General features: G+C 38.4%; 1 protein-coding gene across 5 annotated transcripts in view; it reads left to right on the top strand.

Annotated features, from left to right (window-relative positions):
- PLCB4 (phospholipase C beta 4) overlaps positions 1-19,394 on the top strand; it is a 428,120-nt gene that overhangs the window by 12,760 nt on the left and 395,966 nt on the right. For 3 of the 5 annotated variants that reach the window (XM_049699214.1, XM_049699215.1, XM_033440306.2), the window contains exon 2: positions 15,110-15,164. The exons of the other annotated variants lie outside the window; for them this stretch is intronic. The gene's annotated coding sequence lies outside the window, so the exon portion shown is untranslated. The remainder of the gene's footprint in view (positions 1-15,109; positions 15,165-19,394) is intronic. 5 annotated transcript variants of the gene reach the window in all.

Raw genomic sequence — 19,394 nt, forward strand, 5'->3', positions numbered from 1 at the left:
GAATTTATAAACATGACAGACCAACAGATTTTACATCAAGGTTGACAACCAGAAGGAACCCACTCCTCAAATCAGAGCAGCAAATGTTTGAAAAACCTTCTGGAAAAGGTCCACTGTTTATCAAACCAAGGCTGTCCCAGCTTTCTTTCTTTCTTTTTTTTTTTTAGTTTTTTTAATTGAAGTATATGTACAATATATTTTGAAAAGTTATAATGTATACCTGATTTTTATCCAATATTTGCATGTAAGTTTTAAATATTCAACTAATACTAAAAGGCTTTAGTAAAAACTATACTCCCTTGCCTGGTCTGCAGTCCTGTTCCCCCACCCCAACTCCAGTGGGAACCACTTTCAACTTTTTTGCTATTTCTACTAGTAATTATTGAAATATTTTTATAGGATTGCACTGCTGTTTCTTGATCTATGTTAAATATTTTCTAAATACCTCCTGTTACAGAAGTTAAAGTATGTCATCTCTCACACACACACACACACTCACAACTTCCCTTTCCTTCTTCATCCCCTCCATGTAAGGCTCTCCCAGCTTTGTTGGAGAGGTGAAGGCATAAATTCCCTGGAAGGTATACCTCACTGCTAAATAGGTTTCTGGTCTAGAATATCTCAAGAGAAATTCCTGAAAGCAGCCTTTTGATTACGAAAGGATGAGAAAGGATGTGATGCAAGGAACACAAGTACTAGTAAATTGGTGCTTCCTACCCTCACGAAAGGTGTAAGACCATCAGAAAGGAAGTCCCCCCCTTCCCCCCAGCAAACATGTGTGTGCGTTCACACACACAAACACACACACACACACACACACACACACACACACACGAGAGTCAGAGACTGCAGGCTCTCTGGCCACGCTGTGGACTGGAATACATGAAAAGTCACACAATAAAGAAATAGAGTCAGTTCTTTGGTGTTTTTGAGTCTTGACTGGGTGCTCTGTGATATTTTAGAATCTTGTGACTCCCCAGGATACCTAAAGACCAGGCCTCAGACCCAGGTCCATTAGGGCTTAGGTAGTGTGCCCTGGGCTTTCTGATTCATGCAACCCTATTTCATTCTCACAGCGATTTTGCAGTCTGGGTACCATTCCCACCCCTCCATACTCAGAGAACGGAATGATGAAAGCATTTACTTAAGGTCACAAGGTTGATCAGTAGTATAGACCCAAGTCTACATGGTGCATCTGTGGTCAGTGAGGTGCATGGGACATAGTTCTCTCTCCCTTCTTTCTGATGGAGCTGGTTTTTTGGTTCAGGGTAGCAATGTGTCTACTTGAAAATACTCCTCTCCTTGGCCTCCCTGCAGCCAGGAGGGCTCACCCAGTTCTGACCAGGGAGACGTAGGTTTCTTCCTCCTGATTCTTTCCTTTCCTTCCTGGACACTTACAGCTGCTGTCTTGTGGTTGTGACAGTGAGAACCATACACTGAGGTTGGCCGGACAGGAAATGGAGGTGTCCAGTTACTGGATGCCTTACTTGAGTGGCTTTATCAACCCTGATCAACTTCCCTATGAATTTCCTGTTAACTGAGAAAAGTAAGTGACTCTTTGATTAAGTCACTATTTTTTTTTTTTTTTTTTTTGCGGTACGTGGGCCTCCCACTGTTGTGGCCTCTCCCGTTGCGGAGCACAGGCTCCGGACGCGCAGGCTCAGCGGCCATGGCTCACAGGCCCAGCCGCTCAGTGGCATGTGGAATCTTCCCGGACTGGGGCATGAACCCGTGTCCCCTGCATCGGCAGGCAGACTCTCAACCACTGCGTCACCAGGGAAGCCCTGGTTAAGTCACTTTGATGGCTGTTGTGGACTGAACTGTGTCTCTCCAAAATTCATAGGTTGAAGCCCTACTCCTCAGTACCTCAGAATGTGACTGTATTTGGAGATAAGGCCTTAAAAGAGATAAATAAGGTTAAAATGAAGCTCTTAGATCTAATCCAGTCTGACTGGTATCCTTATAAGCAGAGATGTTAGGATGCAGGAGAGAAGGCAGGGGTGTGTGCATACCTACAGAGGGAAGGCCGTGTGAGGACGCGGTGAGGAGGTGGCTGTCTTCACGCCAAGGAACGTTCCCAGAAAACAACCCTCGATCTTGGACCTCCAGCCTTCAGAACTGTTAAAAAAATAAATTCTGTTGTTTAAGCCACCTAGTCTGGTATTTTGTTGTTATGGCAGCCCTAGCAAAGGAATACAGTGGGGTTTCTTTTACATGCAGCTGAAAGCAGTCCTACTGATATAGAAACCAAACAAAGTATTACAGACCAAAATAATATAACTGATTTGAATTATTCCACCCTTTCTTTTTTTATGAATGCCGTCTCCATAGCACTCATGGCACTGTGCTCTGTCTGTTTACTTGTTTAATTTCCAGCGTCCCAGCCCTACACACACACACACGCACACACACGCACGTGCACGCGTACACACACACACAGAGCTTCCTTAGGCTGAGGTTGCCTATTTCTGTTTCCTCATTCACCTAGCACAATGTTTAGCACGTATATAGTCTGTTAAATAAATTATTTAAAGGAATGAACTTGATAATATTTAGGAAAACAGAATGGTCCAATTAGAATAATGATAAAAAACACATCTGCTCTTTTATCATTTCAGAATAATAATTTTGGTATTGGAACATATATTCCTAATTTCAAAAGGTGATTTTTGTCTCGACTTGGCTTAGTTTACAGGGTGTTTGCTTTCTCTGAACTTTCATGAGTCAGTTTGTTTACGGGAAAGGATTAGATAAATCATGTATTTCCTTTAGTCTGTTTTCCTGTATATCTATCCGTCATCTATTTTTCCTCTGTGAATTTCCCATCCTTCTTTAAGGTATCTTATGGTTGAAACATTTCACGTTAAACTTTCCATAATTAGGAACTTGAATCATTGCCTAACTTACAATTTGATAGGTAATGTGTAATTATTGAATTTCTCTGCTATCAATCTCAGTCCTGGGGTAAGTTTTTTTAAGCAAAATAAAAGTGGTTTTGCTTCTTCTAACTTAACTTTTGAGTAGTCCAGGAAATATTTTAATTTCTCTTTAGGTAGTTGGTGCTTTTCTTTTCTAATATTCTTTTGTGGAGAATAAATTATGTGAACTTTCAGTAAGTGTAATGTAGTATTTTGCTGGATTTGGTACTTTTTAAACAGTATCTAGTGCTATTTTCTTAAATCATGAAGAAATTTGGTAGTTTAGAGATGATGTATTCAATATTTTGTTTAAAATACTCTACCCAGAATCTGACATAGCTACAACATAGAATAGGGTCAAGATAATATGGTGTCTTGACTCATTTATGTGCATTAAGTTTCCATGACCACATGAATTCATTTGAATTTATTTGAATAAACTAATTTTGAGCCCTTTGGTGCTTTCAAGTGTTCATAATTATTCTCAATTTTAAAATTAAATTTGTGCAGGACCTAACACACAGTAGGCTCTTAAGTGTCTCCTAAAATGAGCATGAAAGATGTGGACATTGACCGCATACTGTTTTTCCACTTCTCTTCCTTATTTGATGGTTTTGTATGTCTTATTTTGGATTTGTATGCACTCTGCTGTTTCTAAAATTGGTAGCCAAGTGATGCATTTTTTTAACATTAGTTATCAAGTTTTGTCTTACTTTTAAATTTCATGTGGTTTGTGGGGCGCCACTGTGGGCAACTGTTTACCTTGCTGACATCCACTTTCCTGGGTTGAAAATATGTTGACCTTGATTATAACCTCGACTATAAGAGAGTTTAGGAGCGTTGCCTAGAATCTGAAGACATGAAGCCCAGTGTGATTGTAAATGCCTACTCCTATAACATGCTCAATTATGTAATAAAAATAATCCAGAAAGTTGTCAAGTTTCTTGAACATTTTATACTGGGATTCACTTTATACAGTACAGACTTACCTATGAGAAAGAGTTCCTTTTTTGAATAATCTTTCACCAAACTGAAGGTTGGCCTTACAGTCCTGAGGCTATGACTCTCTGGTCATCTGGAGGAATGTCTCTTTCTTCTTTGAACAAGATGATATGTTTAAACTTTTTTTTTTTTTTTGGAGGAATATGTTAAATTATGTCCATTGAATGACTCATTTTGTAGTGTAAAAAGTGATATGAATAAAATTATCATTGAAATTTCTACCCTGTCTGCTTTACTCACTTAGACAATATGACCTTACAGAGTTAGGCAAAGCTAACATGGCAGAAGAAAAAGTGATTATCTGAAACACATTGTATCTAGATTGAAAAGAATGTGTTTTATAGTTGAGGGTCCCATACAGAAAATACCTTCCTAGACTTACTCTCAAGTATAGATAGCATCAGTGTATTGGGAAGGGAACCAACATTTTTCAAGTGCTTAGTAAAGGTCACGCATTCTACCAGGTACCTACAATTGGGCATAATGCATCTGGGAGACAGCTTAACAAAATGGTTGTGAGTGTGTATTGTGGGGTCCCAGCTTTGTCACTGATTAGCTGGGTAAGTTACTGTCCTCTTCTTCCTCATTGTCTTTTCCATCAATCCCGTGAGAGAGGTGACGGTATTCCCATTCTGTAGATAAGGAGACTGAGGCCCATTTAAGTAATTTGTTCAGGGCTACACAGCTAGCAAGTTGCAGTGCTTGAATCTGGAGCCAGACCCAGCTCAGGCACACCCCCGCCCCTCTACCCTTCCATGTGGCACTCCCCCACTTCCCCCACTAAGGCTGTGTCTGGGTAGCTAATGAGTTAATGGTTTTGACCAAGTTGGCTGGTTGCTTTCGTGTCGAATGAGCTCAGATTTGGGGCACTGTTATATGAAAAAGGCTCTGAAAAATGAATTGGGAGAAGTGACTTGTAGGTGACCATTCTCTCAGCTAAGTGACCTTGAGCAAGTCATCTGTCTCAGTTTTCTTATCTCTTGTACCTTTCTTTCAGATTTACTGTTTTATCATCATGAAGTGTTAGTCTTTGTCTCCAGTGATACCCGCTTGTGTTGAAGTCTGTCTTATATTAATATGGCCAGTTCAGCTGTTTTATGCTTAGTGTTTGCGTGCATGGTGTAGCTTTTTTTTTTCTAATCTATCTGTGTTTCTGTTTGTTTCTTTGCAGAGAGTGCATAGTTGATGTATAGTGATTCTAGCTTTATTATTGTTATTATTTTATCCATTCTGACAATCTTTGCCATTTAAATGGAATGTTTAGTGCATTTATGTATATTTTTTTAATTTTTTAATAAATTTATTTATTTTTTATGGCTGCCTTGGGTCTTCATTGTCGTATGCGGGCTTTCTTTAGTTGCGGTGAGCGGGGGCTACTCTTCGTTATGGTGCGCGGGCTTCTCATTGCAGTGGCTTCTCTTGTTGCGGAGCATGGGCTCTAGGCGCACAGGCTTCAGTAGTTGTGGCATGCAAGCTTCAGTAGTTGTGGCTCGTGGGCTCTAGAGCACAGGCTCAGTAGTTGTGGTGCACGGGCTTAGTTGCTCCAAGGCATGTGGGATATTCCCGGACCAGGACTCGAACCTGTGTCCCCTGCATTGGCAGGTGGATTCTTAACTACTGTGCCACCAGGGAAGCCCCTCTATTTACACTTAAAGTTGTTGTTAATATGGTTATATTCTTGAGTTAATGTCTTCAGAGTTATATTAAATTTACATTTTGATTTTCTATATAGTCTTACTTTTCTTTCTCTTTTAACTTTATGAAAAATAATCTTTAATAGGTTGGATACTTATTAGTGTAGCTGGTTTGTTGAATGTGTCACTCTTAATAAGACACAAACAGAAAATAGCTTTATTCTTCTTTTAAAAGTGTTGGAAAATCCAATTTAAAATATTAGAAAATGTAGCATAATGTAAATAAAATTTCCATTCTCTTGTCCAGTTTATAGCTTCTCCCCTTTTCCATCCTCAGGCCTGAACCCCAGCTTGGTGATGAACATCAGCAAGGAAGAAGGGTCATTTCTCCTTCTGTACTTCTTTCTGCCCACTGTCTCTGGCTCCTCCAGTGTTGGCAGGGGCAGAAAAGGGGCCAAGGCTGTTGCAGTTAGCTGGTGCTATTGTTTTCATGGCCAGTGCTTTCTCATAGGCAGCCTAATGTGTTCTTGGGAGATCTTCTGCAGGGTCCATCTCTACCATGCCATTTTTGGATGTGGGCAGTGCAACTCCTGAGTGACCACTTATGCCGTGCAGCTCCTGTCCTCCAGTGGTATCACTGGAGTATCCCTGAGTGCCTGTCCGGGCAGTCCACTTGGGTAGAGACCTATCAGGATCACTCAAACCTCATTACCTCCATGGGATCCACTTGGTCCACAGGAAAAGTCACATTAGCACCATCAAACTCAGTTCCACTTTCTCTGAGGCTCTGTTGCCTTGCCCTACGATTGCAGGCAGCATCCGCCAGGCTTGAGGGCTCCATCCTCACACATGTGCCACTGAGCAGGCTGTGAGTTTCGGCATAGATGATCCACCTCCCTCACTGCAGAGAGCCCCAAGGTATAAGGGTTGTTTTGGGCACTTGATTTGAGCTGGTCAAGAGGGAAAATAAAAGGAACCACTGTCTGCTCCCGAGAATTTTCTTTGAAAAAGTGACTTCTGCAATGCAAGTTCTCATACATAGACTTTGGGGGTGACCTCTGGACTGGTTTGACCATGTGTAGCAAGTCCTGTGATCTGGTCCTGTGACCGGAACTCATCACCTATTGCCTTTAGCATTGAGACTTTAACTGAAAATTTGAAATGATAGGAAACTTTCCATCCAACTTCTGTTGAAGAGAATCTAAAAGTTATTGGCCTAACTGGCAAGATGCACAGAGAAGCGTTATACCTTCAGTTACATTTAGAACTTGTGAACTACCACACTCTAATCTTTTCCCTTCACAGTAATGAGAAATACTAAGTACAAAATAAATGCTTAATGAATCGACTCATGGTGATTTGCGGTTATTGGTCTCTGGGGAAGGTAAGGGTGACCAGTATAATAAGATGAATGAGGTTTCTAATCTGCAATGCTCTTTACTAATTTGGTAAAATGGTCACTTAAGTGGAAAAAAAATTCAAAACTATTGTTAGCTCAGTCAAACTAGTTGGTCAGGTTGACTAAGGTAGCTAAAACCTGAAACTGTGTTGACAGGCTTCTCTGGTGGAAATCTTTAAACCGTGCAGTTCATATATATATTTATACATTTATGTATATATAAAAGATGTATGTGTATGTAATATGTGTATATAAGTGTATATGTTTATATACTGTATGTGTATATAACATGTATATAGCATATGTATATAACATAGATATATATTTTTATAGTCCTGATAAAGCTGTCAGAGAAAGAGTTGACATATGGTGGGGTCACCCCAAATAGATTTTAAGAGTTGGCAAAGAATAAATAGCACAGATGAAGGAGAATGGTTGGAACAAGAAACAGGTAATTTTCTAAATTTTTGGCGGAGATACAGATAAATATAAAAATGTATTTATCAGTTCGTTAGTTAGCTTATTTTGAAGTAGAAAATAACCTTAAAACATTTAATATCGTTTTGTACTAGAATCTATAGGTGACAATATGATAAGAAGTTATTTTAAAGGTATAAATTTAATTATCAATATATTTTCTAAATATATTAACATGCATTATTTATTTCACAGTAGTGATTTATGTGAATAAAAAGGAGATTATATATCAGTAATATCTAAGATTAAAGAAATAACTTTGGAGCTTGTAACAATAATACATGATCATGCTAAAAATATTGGAGAATAACTGAAAGGTATAAAAAAGGCATCAAAAGTGCTTGCTCTTAATCTAATCATAAACAGACAACCATTATAGGCCAGAATGAGAAACACCAGATTGCTTCTTGTTTATTGATACATTTTTTCCCACGAGTTATAGAAAATTGGCCTTTTCATGACAGAACTTCCTTTGATCTATATTTAATCAGCTCAATTACTTTTCTGTTAAAGACTAATAAGAATTCCCTTTCATGGCTGGGGAGCTGCACGAAGATTGTGTCCAGTATCATCAGAAATCTGCTAAATATAACTTCTCAAACTTTATTTGTAGATTTTCGTGTAAATTTTTGAGCCTTAGTCAGTTGTTATGAATTACTTTAAGATGCAAAAAAAAAAGAAATAAGGAAAATGAGCTGGTGCCTAAGAAAAGAGGTATTTTAATGTTTAAGCCTTTTCTTAGTTCAAGCTCTGGAACTTCTTACGGCAGTTAATTTAATGTGAACCTTGATATATTTTTTTCTGTAAATGGGGCAGTGTCTGGCTGCTGGTGGGGTCAAATGCAAGGGAGAATATGAATGCTTTTGGCCTATTTTTCTGGGTGTACTTTAAGCAAAGTAAGCATTTGTGAAGGGATTCCAAATTTGCTAGAAAGCTTGGAGTTTTGGGCAAGAGATTTAAAAGGAGAAGTTGTGTACAGAGATCTACTTTAAGCATCTTTAAGCAAAGGGGTAAAAGTATCTTTACCCCGTTTCTTTTATTATAAGGCCCATCTTTGAAAATGATTAGCCTTTGGTGAAGATTGAACACTTTGAAAAATAACTTTGTAGAGGAAAAGCTGTGTGTGCAATAGTGGTATTTAACTGAGAATACACTTTTTCTTTACCATGGGAAAGTATTGAAATGGGTTAGCTGAAAAAAAAAAAAGGAGTAGTTTATCTTCCTAAAGATAATTCATCCATTATTTAGAAGAAGACCCCAGGTCCTTATACTAATGAATTTTTTTTTTTGCCAAAGATCTGTGTATGGAACATTTGAAAATGATAGATAACTAATAGAAAGGGGGAGGAAAAAATGGAAACATGTTTTATCACATAAGAACCATCCCACAGTAAGTTTGGCTTCTAACACATTTTTTCAGGTTAAAAAAAAAAAAGGATATTAGATAGCTGTCCTGATAGAAATGGTGACTTGCAAAATACTCTGTATTGTTTAAAAATTGGTGGAAGACTTAACCTGAAATAGCAGAGCAAAGAAGATTGTGATTAGGCTAATACAGTTAAGTTTTTCATCTCTGCGCATACCTCACAGACTGTGCACATATTGTGGCAAAATGATTACCAAATGTTTCAGGGGTGGTGAGTCTATTTCTTCTCCATGAGAATTTATGAAGTTGTTAAATTAGGTTTCTTTGGAGTCATAACAATTTATTTCATTAAGATGTTTACTGGATAAATATTTCCACTAAATTTTCATCAGTTTCGAAGAGGTATTATTTATTCAATGAAAAGTGTTAGCAGTCTGTTGCAAAATACATCCTTTTTTTTTTTCCTTCAACAGTGGATTTTTTCCCGCTTTAGTTCAAATGAGTCTCTTACTTTAAACTGCTTCAGTAGATCTGATATCTTGTGTGCACAGATGCCGTGGGTTTTATTGTAAGCCCACCCACCGGCATCTCCAAGGCACATACATGCAAGCTGTCGTGCATGTGTTTACTATACGTGGGTGGGGCGGGGAGGGCTGTTGATTTCTAAGAGAAACTGAAACCCTTGGCACATAGGTTTATTTTGCATCATTTCTAGGTCATATAAGTACATAGTGACTTTTTTTTGGGGGGGGGACATGCTGTAGGTATGTAGCTCCTTTGTAATTCCTTACAGCTGTCAAATGAGCTAGAGGTTAGTGTCTGTGTCATGCCAAAGCATGTCTGATTAGTGACATGGGCAAAAAGTAATTGTTCTTGAGGTTACAATGGACCCTCACCCTGCATATATGGTTTTGAGGCCATAAACTGAAGGTTCTCGTGAATGTTATATCAGCTAACGTATGCAATTTATAAACAATATTTTAGTAAAGACCAAAGTGAGGAAGCAGCATGATAAAGCAGAAAAGTGAGAGCTGACATTCCTGGGTTTGAATATCAGGTCTGCCTTTTAGTGGGTATGTGACCCTGGTTTAGCTCCCTAGCTCCCTCTGAACTTGTCCTGGTCTGAAAGGGGAGACCCTAGTGACTAACTGGGATGCGGGGGTGTGTTGTGGAGATTAATGAAATACTGGGTAAAGCCCCTAACACATCACCTGGCTTAAAATAGTTTCTTCCTAAGTGTAGTTCTTTCCTCTTTTCTTTTCTTTTCTTCTCGTAGACATTTGAATTAAATATGGTATGTTGGGTCACTTGAACAGTTCATACACCTCATTATATTTCTAGAAAAATCATGATCCCAGACTCGATTTTATTTTGGGGGGATTGCATTCTTTTCATAAAATCTCTTGGAAAAGGAATCTGTACGTTGCTTTGCTCATTTCTTCATTCAGCGGTTGTCAGTACTTGTTACACACCAGCTTTCCTGAGCCCTAGGAGTTTATGTTCCATCAAGAGACATCAACAATTAAGAGAGAAGTGACCGTAGAATTTTACGTTCCACAGGAGGTACATTGCTGAGGCCCTGTAGAAGCACGGAGTAGGGGCCTCTGAACCAGGATACCCTTCAAGCCCTCAAGAGGTGCCCTCCTTCCTATTCTTGTTTTCCGTTTCTCAGAGATGTTTCATTTCTGATGTTTAGTTTAGCCAGACCTCTAAATATTCCCTTTCCTTCTTTGTTGAGACACACATGTTTTGAAGACTGTCTTAAGTGAGAAGATCCTCCATTTCTTGATCACTGGAATAGTACTACTCTCTTTTCCTGATGGCTGCCTGCCCTTAATCTTGTTGGCATTTTAGTGTGAGGGATCCTCTTGACAAGTGGGAGCTGTTGATGAGGTAAGCGATGATTACATAACCCTGTTACTGGACAGTTATATGGAGCATCACAGTCACTGGAAATAGAAGCAGCTTCTGAGAACACAGGGGGAAAGATAAATTATATCTGGTGTTTGTTCGAATATTTCTGAATATAGCTTCTATAAGCTGCTTATAGAAGACAGCAGCTTAAACGCAAAGAAGTCACACCTAACATGAAGTGTGAGGTTAGGAATCCAGACATGTTGGGAGGGGCAGCATCTCAGCAATGCCACTGAGAACCAGGCTCTTTCTGTCTTTCACTCTTTATCATCTGGCTTTTGTCCCCATGGTGACGAGGTGGCTCTGCACTGTCCAGAAGCTATTCCCAAGAAAGTGGGAAGGGGTTGTCTTCATATCTTGATTGCAGACTTTCTCAGAGCCTTCTTTCTTGCATCTTATTGGTCAAAACTGCGTCACATGGCTTCCCCTTCATTTTCCTAAGGGTGTCTGGGGAACAGACCATTTTAGCCTGACACATTGCCTCACCCCCCAGAAGAAAATTAAGTTTATGAATGTTGGTTAGACAAATAGCCATGACCACCGTACCTGGGGATTTTATTTTTGTCATTTCTAATGACCTTTGATTTAGATTTCATGATGTGGTATAAGTAACCACCTCATTCATTCTTTTATCTGACAAATATTTATTAAATGCATAGGACTTTGTATTATACTATTCCCAATTTAATAAAACTAGGCCTCGAATTATGGCTGCTTGAATGAAAAATATGTGAGTATGGGTGTAAGCTAATGGAAGTTTCTCTTAGCTCATGTAGTAAATTGCTGGAACCGTGATTTTCAAATTGACAAAAACTCAGTTTTGTTTAGCTGACCTTCATCGTGCAACTCGTTCGTAATTATTACCCCCACACTCCCTTCTCTGACCCTCAGTCCTTTTTTACCAGTAAATTTGGAGGCCTGCCTCCTAAGGCCAAGTTGTACTGGTTTTCCCCTAATACTCCCTTTTCCAGCTTTTATGTGCTTATCCATTAAGTCAGACAAATTTCCTTTTCAGAATTTGGCATTGTTTCTTTACTGGAAAGAAAATAGGTTGTTTTAGGCCTGGAAAACTTGAAAAAGAAAACAGAAAACCGTCAACTACTTTTTTTTTTCTTTTTCAAATCATCAAATCCCTTGTTAGGATTTTCAGTGTTGGGTCTTGTGCATACTCTGGTCAGAGGGAACCAAAGTTTGTTCTTGTCCTGGCTCATCTTTGAAGCAGGCGTGGCACATCTCGACACATGGTCTTTCCCCAAACCATGACATAAATCTGCTTTTTAACTTATGTCCAGAATTAGATTTCCAGTAGTGGTGTCTGGCAGGGTCAGTCAGTCAAATTCCAAGGCTGTGAGGATGATCTTACTTGGTATGTGACTTTCCCCGTTTATTGTGGAAGCTGGATTCTGGCCTTGTATGACCCCTTCTAGTTTCTTCCAAATTCTGGCCAAATTAGTGGTTTTCATATATAAAGTGCCCATATTTTGGCTGATTCCCAGTGACAGATCTCTCAGGTAGCATAAGTGGTTTGGAGATATGATGGTTTATATCTGTGGTCCCAAAGTTTGCACCAATAAAGGACGCTAATTTTTTTTTTTTAATGGTGTCCTCTCAGATCTCTTGTTTAATAGCATATTTGTTCATGACACAGATCATGTTGATATTAGTTGTAGGTCATCCATTTTCCCACTTATATTAATCAAAGGCATATTAACTACCAACAATTTCTGACAAGCATGAGATAACCAGTGTTTCTATGTTGATATCACTTATTTCAAATCAGAGATATTTAAAATAAAAAAAAAAGCTTTATTATAGTTAAATACATACCTCTAATTTGGCTTTTGAAATATTGAAAGGAAGCTTTAAGGCCATTATTACTTCATTTATAAAACCATAACTACAGGCTGTTCGTTTTTCCTAGTGTGATATTCAATTAAATTTTTTTTGCTTATTTCCCTAGATTTTCCATTTTTGGTGAAGGGTGTTTGGAAAACAAGGTTATGGTATTTATGGTCTGTGTATTCCTCTCTTTCTCATATTTTCACACATGAGTTTCGTCGGGTGATCATTCATTTTAACTTTTCGTCATGGAAAATTTTAAATTTAAAAGTAGAGCAGATATTATAATGAACCTTCATGTGTTCATGGTTAAACTACAGCAAACTCATGGTTGCTTTTGTTTCATCTCTCACTTGCCATCTACGACCCCAACTGGATTGTTTGGAGACAAATCCTAGATATCATATTTTTTTCTGGACAGCCAGTTATGAATTAAAGATCTGCAAGGAGCCCCATCCCAGTAATTACTAAGCCAGAGATTAGGGTTTGGCTCAGTGTGTGCATGTTGACCCATGTTTCTAGATTAGTCATCAATCTGTCTTGGCTTTCTTTTGTTAGCAGGACTTATCTGCAACTGCGATTTCAGAAACTAGAATGGGCAGCTGTGACACTTAGTACTACACTGGCAGTGAGAGAGTAATGCTGGCTGATGTCTAAGTTAAGGAAGCAGGAGAGAAGAGGTCCCAGATGCTCGTTTAATCTAGTGATTCCATGTGGGGAATTGGTGTTGCTTTAAAGCAAAGAGGTTCTGGAACTAAATGTAGCCAAAAGGGTCGTATTCAGCCTTGGCTCTTTGCAGGTGTGGGTGTGGTTGCAGGTTTCATGCTCCTTAAGGTAAGACGTTGGGAGAATTTCTTATTTAAAGTTTAGAAAGGATTTTGATTGTCTGAAAAGAAAGGGCAGCCTTAAAAAGCACAGGCTAATCTAGGAGTCCCCATTGAATGTTTCTGTGTGTGTGTGTGTGTGTGTGTGTGTGTGTGTGAGAGAGAGAGAACGTGTGTGTGTTTGTGTGTGTTTGTGTGTGTGTGTGCGTGTGTATGAGTCCTCTGGGCTGTGATTGCCTTGAATTTATGCCTTGGTGGTCATTTCAAATCGTTGAAGCTCTTTTGGTTCAGAAATCGTGGTCATTGTTTCTGAATCTACACATCCCCCACTGGAAGTTAAATTACTTTTCACATGGAACCTAACGCATCAGGGTCAGAGTCAGAATTACATTCTTGTGAACATTATTCCATTAGCTGTTTTACTTAGATTTGGTGGAAATCGTTAATAGTAGTAGATGATTAACTTGCATTAAATTAAACCATTCCCTTCCTAATTTGTGCTTGAGTGTATAAGGTCAAAATATTAGAATAATTTAATGTACAACAAAAAGTAATTTTGAATAGAAAAGTTAGTATTTATTAGTGACTAATAGATTTTTATGTCAACTATTTATTGTAAATAGTAAATGTAAAATAAAATCAGAGGTATCCTTTTAAAAAATTTATTGAAGTATAGTTGATGTACAATGTTGTGTTAATTTCTACTATACAGCAAAGTGATTCAGTTATACACACACACACACACACACACACACACACACACACACACACACACACATATATACACATTCTTTTTCATATTCTTTTCCATTATGGTTTACCACAGGATACTGCATTTAGTTCCCTGTGCTATACAGTAGGACCTTGTTGTTTACCCATTGTATATATAATAGTTTGCATCTGCTAATCCCAAACTCCCAATCCACCCCCCATCCTACCCTCCCCCTTGGCAACCACAACTCTGTTCTGTATGACTGTGAGTCTGTTTCTGTTTCATAAAAGTTCATTTGTGTCATATTTTAGGTTGAGGGATCCTATTTTGATTTGCTTTCCTTTTTTTCTTTTTTACTTTCCTTTCCTGTTTTTCTTACTCCAAAAGTCTAAGCTAAGAAAAACAGAGCCCTTAAATGGCCTATTGGTCTGGACAATAAAAAATGCTTTAACAGAAGGAGATAGTAGCTTATGATTCTGTTACATTACTTTACCTGCACAGGCTATTACAATCTCCTCATATCATTTCCCACTGGGAGTATTGAAACAGGAGTGGAGTTTTATACATTTACTTCTTTATTTATACATTTACTTCGTGAAATTAAACTGTTTGAGGATATGACATTGGGATAGATGTGAAGTGAATATTCAAATTCTAATTTTGAAAAATTCCCATTTATTTTTACCATTTGCTCCTAAGAAATCGTCTTTTTTTTTTTTTTTGCGTGGCTTGCAGAATCTTAGTTCCCCCACCAGGGATTGAACCCTGGCCCAAGGCAGTGAAAGTGTGGAATCTTAACCACTGGACAACCAGGAATTCCCAGAAATCAAGTCTTTGGAATCAAAGTCTTTAACATATTACATTTAGGTAGAAATTAAGAACTATTTTAAGTCTAAGATGATAGATTGCAGTTGTGAATGTTGTAACTGAAACCGTAACATGAGGAAATTATAGCAGGTCTTAAAAGTTCACCTTTGATACTTTCTGTTATTAGTGGATAGTCTTTCTTCTTTTCTCCCCACAGGAAAAGATGGTTTCTCTACACTATGGAATCCTGAAACATGATCTTTCTTAAAAGGGTAGGTATCTGTGCTTTTAAAATTAACTTATTATGACTTTTAAAAAATTTTGTTATCTTGAATAAATTACAACCCAAGCTATTTAATTGAGAAGCCAATTTTAGGCAGCTAATGCATGCCATTGTAAGTTGAATTAAAACCTCAGATTCAGCTTTCTAAATTCAATATTGAGTTTTCCAGGCTTTTTAAAGAATGACTATTTTGAGTGAATAGCTGTTATCTACAGTAGTCGATGCATGTGATGTGTAATAAGTGAATGTCTCTCACTAGGCACATTTTTTATTGAAATAGACAATTTCAACCTATGTGGCTGAAATATGTTCCTATTTTTTCAGTGAGTGACATCATTCTGGGAAGCCCAGAGAGTCTGGAAATATACAATGGTCTGTGGCCAAAGCATGGATTGTGATTTGCTTGATACTTTATCAGCTATAACAAGGTCGTGGCCACTCTAGGTTTATGGAGGCTTTTGGTAATCTATACAGAGTCTCCAAGAGGTTATTAAATTTCATGGATGGAGCTCCTAGCCTAGCAGTTGCTTTGTTTTCCTGGTAACTTTTACTCTGTCATATGGACCAACATCTGCTGGCTCTTCTGTTCTGAAAGATACGCTTGGGGACTTTGATTCTGATGAGAGTGATGTGTCCAGAAGTCTGTATAGATGCTGGAAAAGCTCTAGACACAAGTGCTGTGGTGGGTCTGATGTGGCCATCACCCTAAACCACAGGATTACCTCTGAGATTTTGGGATGTTCCAAGATCCCAGCAGTCAAACTTGACGTTGAACCACTATCCTTCAATGTGTCCCTCCAGTCTCCTCTCAGATTTTAGGAGTTTAGCTCTTAGATCTTTGGGCAGAGAAGTTATGGTGTGGAAACATTCTTCGCCATTTTATAATCACAGATTTGTGAAGCTGATGGGGTCTGTCTTCATTCTTCTGTCAGCTTCATAAAAGTGGCTTTTCACCTCCAGCTTTCAATGACCTTGTCCAGCTCATGGCCATCTCCAGCCAGGGGATGGTTCAGTTCTCCTCTCTGCCAGAGCTCCCAAAGTTAATTACCCATATATCACTTATAAAACATCACCTGCCTCTAGATAGCAAAAGGGGAGAATTATGACATGGACTAGATCTTTGGAAATCTGGGGTGGAGAACAAACATGCTTTCTTATCTCTGAATTGGAAGTAGAGGAGGTGAAACTGAGATGAAATATTTGTCCCATTTAAGGTAAATTGAAACACCAGTGTACACTCAGCATTTGGACATAAATACTACAGGGGTGTATTTGTAAACAGAGATATTAAATGGAGAAATTGCAGCTAATTTGCTGCACAAATGGACTTCAGAAATCTGCTCTGTGCAGATTACTTACATGAAGTGACTGCAGAGTTACTAAGTAAATGTTTGCTTTATTTTATTTTTTCCTGAAATTATTTCTTCAGATTTTTGGCTTCAAAGATGACACAAAGAAACATGAGTTAATCACAGGCGGAGAACTGATGAACATTATATAAATGTTGAGTTATAAAAGTACACTTTTAGGAAATCCAAATTGTTAGACCTTGATCTTTGCAGCTAGAATGATAATTGGGCTTCACTGCAGCATAAATAATTTATATTGTACATCTGCTACCAGATATACATTGAAAAAATTTGACTTCCAAGCTTTAGAAAAGTTGCATTTTCTCATTTCTCTAATACCAATCCAAACTCCCTCTTGCGAACAAAGACCTACATCTGTACAACATGTATCACATATCTGGTGGATACTTGGGAACATGGTCTTTAAAAGAGGGCTCCTAACCTGTGTGCACAGAGCCCAGGAGGCAGTGGGAGATTGTAAGAGGTCCTAGAATCCATGATAATATCAAGGATTGCTCATATATTAAATAAATAATGTATCCTGTGTTTATGTGTATGATTATTTGAAAACCCTATATAGTTGCTGCTGTTACGAGGAAGTATACATGAATATAAGTGCTATTGAATTAAGAGGAGCTCTTTACTATAATAGATTTTCTTAACAGGAGGTAAAGCACAACTATTGTAAACAGTTAATAACTCATTTTGACTTTAAAAATGGGTCCTCACCACCTCACACAGGTTAGAATGATCATCATTAAAAAGTCTACAAATAATAAATACTGGAGAAGGTGTGGAAAAAAGGGAACCCTCTTGCACTGTTGATGGGAATGTAAGTTGATACAGCCACTATGGAGAACAGTATGGAGGTTCCCCAAAAGACAAAAAATAGAGTTGCCATATGATCCAGCAATCCCACTGCTGGGCATAAACCCAGACAAGACTATAATTTGAAAAGATACATGCACCCCTATGTTCATAGCAGCACTATTTACAATAGCTAAGACAACCTAAATGTCCATCGATAGATGAATGGGTAAAGAAGATGTGGTACCTATATACAATAGAATATTACTCAGCCATAAAAAAGAATGAAATAATGCCATTTGCAGCAATGTGGATGGACCTAGAGATTATCATACCAAGCAAAGTAAGTCAGAAAGAGAAAGAAAAATACTGTATTATATCATTTATATGTACAATCTAAAATACAATATAAATGAACCTATCTACAAAAGAGGAACAGACTGACAGACATAGAGAACAGACTTGTGGTTGACAAGGGGGAGGAGGGGAGGGGGAAGGAAGTATTGGGATTAGCAGATGCAAGCTATTACATATAGGATGGATAAACAACAAGGTCCTACTGTATAGCACAGGGAACAATATTCAATATCCTGTGATAAACCATAATGGAAAAGAATATGAAAAAGAATATATACATGTGTAACTGAATCACTTTGCTGTACAGCAGAAATTAACACAACATTGTAAATCAACTGTACTTCAATGAAATAAAAATATGGGTTCTCATAATCAGGATTTAGAATTGTTGCTCTAGAACTTTGTGAGGTTATTTAAATCAGGTTAGAATTGAACCCATGATCCAGCCAAGACAGAGCCAGAATGTTTTAAACAGTTACAGGAAAGAAATACCCACACATATTTTTTTACGATATTAGATTGGATTGCTGAGGGCAATGAAGCAACTTCCTTCTAAAAGACTTCAGTCTCCTCTCTTATACACTGGGTTGGTTCAACACCACCAGGAAGGGTAGGCTTGCACTGTCCACTGTGATAGCCAGTAGTCACATGTGGTTACTGAAATCTAAATTTAAATTAATAAAATTAAAAATTGAGTTTATCATTCACACTAGCAACAATTTCAGTGCTCAATGGCCACATGTGGCTAGAGGCTGCATACCGGACAACACATAGAACATTTTCATCATCACAGAAAGTTCTTTTAGACAGTGCTGGGAATGACTGTCATCACTAGGACTATTCCCTACCACTTTTAGTAGCTTTATCCTGAGGTCCTGGCATTGAATGGAGAAGACAAAGCCTGGTTTGCCTGGTAGAGTCTTCAGGGATTTTATGGACATGAAACCCGAGGGCATGAGTAGAAAATCGTTTCCCCTATAATCTTCTTTCAGGTTTTCTCCCTCTGATAACAGCCCACATCTCATGACAGGTGGCAGGAGTCTGTGTCTATTAAAGTTGTTAACATTTTATCTTATCTGTAGTAGACATTTGTCACAATTTGGGCTGTCTAGCATCTGGATCCTTTTCCTGAATTTGGGGGAATCCATCATTTTTGAAGGTGGGTGGGTGAGACAGCCCTGTTCCTCTTAGATTCCCAAATAGAAATGCCTACTTTTGTTTTCCCTGAGTTCTGCCAGCTAGAAGGAGCACAGGACTTCAGGCCTGCCAAAGCTGGGACTGTGCCTCTGGAATGAGGACTCAGAGATGCAGAAGATGGTTTAGAATTCTGCCTATCACTGGTGCACGAAGCAGCATCGGTGGCCATGGACAGGAGCCAACTGTGTTACCAGGGCCGGCAGCTTTGGTAGCAGGTCTGTGTCTGTACCCGTCGAGTCAGCTGTTGAGAAAAAAAGAGAAATACTAAGGAAATCAGCCTAAGTATGTAAGGAGCCCAGAATAGCTTTGCCTATTCCTACTGACATCCTTCTCTATATGGAGTAATAATAATAGGATAATTAAAGAAAATCAAGAGAATCAGACATCAGTATTCCCTTAAATTAGTCATAACACAAGTAAGATATCCCAATATTCTGTAATGGAAAGAAAGCCTTTCATTATCCTTTAATGAAAGAATACATAACTCAGACTTATAAACATCCCACTTT

The sequence above is a fragment of the Orcinus orca genome, chromosome 16, assembly GCF_937001465.1.
Source record: "Orcinus orca chromosome 16, mOrcOrc1.1, whole genome shotgun sequence".
Classification (NCBI taxonomy): domain Eukaryota; kingdom Metazoa; phylum Chordata; class Mammalia; order Artiodactyla; family Delphinidae; genus Orcinus; species Orcinus orca.